The 4,072-nt window shown below is 36.4% G+C and overlaps 1 protein-coding gene across 1 annotated transcript in view; it reads left to right on the top strand.

The window, feature by feature from the left end:
• LOC144967196 (uncharacterized) overlaps positions 1–3,009 on the top strand; it is a 15,408-nt gene extending 12,399 nt beyond the window's left edge. The window contains exon 5 of the mRNA XM_078904127.1: positions 1–3,009. This exon is cut by the window's left edge and continues 2,819 nt beyond it. The gene's annotated coding sequence lies outside the window, so the exon portion shown is untranslated.
• Positions 3,010–4,072: the final 1,063 nt, after the last annotated feature.

The following is a 4,072-nucleotide window of genomic DNA, read 5'->3' as shown; positions in this document are numbered from 1 at the left end:
AGCTTTCATGTAAAAACATCTTTACGTCTTCATTTATTACGATTTTATTTTAAAGTGGCCCGTAGTGTACTTAAAAGTGTCCCCCCCCCCCCCCCCCCCCCCCCCAAAGAAAGTTACTGTTAAATCATTGGGTGTTTTTAAAAAAGAGCAAAAAACTTTAAACAGATTTTTAACATTCTATCTTACTGTGATAGAGTTTGATATTCATCGTACCATGTTAACATCATAGGAGTACAATTATGGTTCAATTCCCATGTTTTTGTTTTTCGGCCTCATTAGTAATTCTAAACTGTATACTCAATGGTCCCCTATTTACATAGTTGTTCATTCTACATAACTACTTACGGCAAAGTTGTGGTGTGTCTGTGCCTGGTTAGAACGTTTAAACAGCCTTTGCATTTTCAGTGCTTCCAACCATCCGTATTTTTGCGGATATCAGTACTTTCCACATTCATTGCAGGGGGGGGGGTGGGGGGGGGGGTGAATGGAGTCTTAGTTATTGAATTGTCTGCAAGTTCTTGAAACACACTATAGTATCAGGATATATCGTAATTTTTTACCTTCTCAAAGTGTTATTTTCAAATTTGTTTGGATTTCAAATTCTGACACACAATTGGGACTCTGGGTCCTTTTTAAGAACCTCTAATGGTCTCTAGATCACCAGCAATTTTCCTTAATTTTAGGATTTGGGTGTTGGAGTGTTGGAGCACCTTCCTTTTTTCTTTTCCTTGAATTGATTGTTTTGTCTTTTTTTTTTTCTTGATGACTTGTTAGAAGAAATAAGCTCCATATCAAAAATATTTTGACCATCCCAATTACTTTACTTTTTTTTTTTTTTTCAGGTTCTGAAATGAACTTAAAATGTCGCATAAGATTTGTTAACTCTTGAGACAAAAATAATCTAAGGCCACTCATCTTTGGCAGCTGATTTGCATATCGTAATGGATGATTAGAAAGATGGCTGATTTTTGTTTTTCTTTACATCTATTAAATCGATTATTTTTGTTTTATTTTATAAGTAAGATATTTCTTGCAAATGACATGAAAAGAATAATTATTCTTGTGTGATTTTATTTTATAATGTATGAGGGTTGAAAAAGAAAATGATTTAAGATAAGATGTCACATAGCCAGAGATCAAATGTTATTTCCACTCTATAATGTAATTTGTTACTAATAGTTTGGGTTTTGAGAGTTTTTAAATACCTATTTATTTTTAAAATTAAATACTGACTTACAACTAGAGTAAATCGCATATTTGATTTGATTACTAAATGACAGTAAATAATGAACTTGTTACCTAGACATAAATTTGAAATTGTATATACTGTAATATATGCACAATTATACACCACGTTTACGCACTGTATGTAATTCATTATCATATTATTCTGATTGTAATTTTAACCATTGCATGTCAACATGATATCACATGAATGTTTGGTGTTAAAAAAATTGAATGGCATAAATTTCACACTTAACAAGTGCATGCCTGATTTCCACTCATAGAATCATCATCCATGTTTTTAGCTCGTCTATCCGATGCATGCCATTTTGTTTTTATGATTTAGAAAAATTTTAGCTATGATTTTTATATTATAACTTAACTGATACATATACCGGGTCAGTTTCCTCGCACATGAGGGATTTGTTATTGTTGACTGTAAAACTTCTATTTTACTCCTGGTTTTGTTTGGGTGGAGGCAGGGGTTCAAATTTAATTTTTCCATGGCCGTCTCTGGATGAGATTGCTGTCAGTTCTATACCTCTAGGCATATCTGGTGGGTTTTATTTTTGCTGATAAGGAGACAGGCATGTTACTTCTTGATCGAGTATGGTACCGTTAATCCATTAATTATTAATGAATGTATTCCCTTTTATGAGTTTTATGTGCTAAAGGGGCTTTTAAGCGGGCTGAGATGGTGAGCTGAATCCCCTCTTCCCCCTTCCCTTCCTTTATATGGATTAGTTTTTCATAGGTCAACAACCTTGCTGTCTTCTTTTATCCCTTGACATCGTTTGTCCTTTCCATGTGGCTTTTGTCTCCTTATTTTGGTTTCACATGGGCCCAAAAATGATGGATTTGTTGTTATGAGAGAAGGTATTGTTTCCTTGTAAATCTCTACAGTATTTGTTACCTTTTTTTTAGATTTTTATTATTATTCCTTCATTTTGTAACCATTTGAATGTGTCCTTTAGCAGTGTCCGTATACGACTTTAAAATGGTTTCAGACAAGCTTTGAGGATAACTTGCTTTTGGTTCCATTTCAGAACTCTGTCAAATGTTTTTCTTTGGTGCTTGACTAATAGATCTAAGTCTTTTGACTATTCTATCATTTTCATTTGTACTGGTGCTGAAATGACAAAAGAAAGAAGTGTCTGGGTGGGGTCTTTTGTCCTTCCATAGTGGGGACTATTGTCCTTCCATAGTGGGGTCTTTTGTCCTTCCGTAGTGGGGACTATTGTCCTTCCATAGTGGGGTCTTTTGTCCTTCCATAGTGGGGTCTTTTGTCCTTCCATAGTGGGGTCTTTTGTCCTTCCATAGTGGGGTCTTTTGTCCTTCCATAGTGGGGTCTTTTGTCCTTAGTCCTTCCATAGTGGGGTCTTTTGTCCTTCCATAGTGGGGTCTTTTGTCCTTCCATAGTGGGGACTTTTGTCCTTCCATAGTGGGGTCTTTTGTCCTTCCATAGGGGACAGGGAGGTCACTTGCTACGTCTTCTATCCACCTATATCTGTTTTTCAGATTGCTTTCTGTCTTTGTCATAGAATGAGATTACAGGATTTTGTTCTGGCCCTGGCTGGAGTCTTTGGCTGAGAGAGAAACAGACAAATCATTAGTTTTGGGAGATATTTTTTCCTTGCAAACCATCTCTTGGTTATTTACTATTATAGTTTTGTTTTTGATTCGATACTGTGCGTGAGTATTTTCCTTTTTGAGGGATTCCATGGTCTGGATGAGACATTTAGGTGATCTCAAATAAAAAATAAACAGTTTTAATTAACAAAAATGTAACTATTATGGTTTTATAAATTATATTACAAAAGTTTTAACACAATAGAGCTGATATGGTCTCTCTAGGTTGACAAAAATTGACCAAAATTGAAACGGGTGCTTGAATGACCTAATAATAGTGTTGAAAGTGCTGTTAAACATTTAAAAACAAAATGTTTAGTGAAAGTTTTGCGAGGTAATATCCCCCCCCCCCCCCCCCCTCATCTCTCTACTTGTGTTTTGAACACATCCTGTAATCATTTGAGTGTATTCCTCTTAGTTGTCGCCTGTGCTGGTGTCTGGATGAGACTTTTAGTTGATCTCAAACTGAGGACATTGACGATATGCTCTTGGAATCTACATCTGTTCTCTATTTAAACCATTTCCCCTTTGTCATACTTTTTCTTGGGCAAAGTGGCCAAGTTGTTTTTTGGGTTTTTTTTTAGCTTTTTATATAGCGCAATATCCACTAAACGTGCTCAATGCGCTTTACAAGGGGTCCCTGGCCAACAGCAACATTTAACATTTAGGATGGGACATGACGCCTGTTAAACGATATTACAATTTTTTTGGACAGAGACAACACTGTTAACGGCCAGGTACTCATTTTACACTTGAGTACGGTGAGAGAGAATGTGAGTAAAGAGCCTTCTCCAAGGACTCAACTATGCGGCAAACCTTTTAACAGGTGCTGATATGACCTAAATGTGTAGCAAGCACCCACACCATATTGATACAATTTGAGTTTATCCTCTTGACGGGGATCCAGTGCTTACGTCTGGATGGGACGTTTTAAGTGGGCTCAAAATAGATTCAGGGCTAGATATTTCTTGAAATCTACACCTGTTCTCCTTTTAGATAGTCTCCTTTGTCTTACCTACCTCCCAAAATGGACAGGGAGTCGCATACCGTGTCTTCTATCCCCTATATCTGCTGTCCAAATTGCTTCTATCTTTTCTTGGAATGAGATTTCTTGGTTTTGTCCTGGCCTTGGCTGGGAGGGAGACCGTCAAATGTATAGTTTATTTTTTGGGAGATGATATTATTTTCCTTTGTAAATCATCGCTCTGTTCGTATTTGT

This window comes from Berghia stephanieae, chromosome 3 (assembly GCF_034508935.2).
Source record: "Berghia stephanieae isolate SIO BIC M18660-M18661 chromosome 3, UCSD_Bste_1.3, whole genome shotgun sequence".
In the NCBI taxonomy this organism is placed as follows: Eukaryota; Metazoa; Mollusca; class Gastropoda; order Nudibranchia; family Aeolidiidae; genus Berghia; species Berghia stephanieae.
This window is presented reverse-complemented; position numbering and strand designations above follow the sequence as displayed.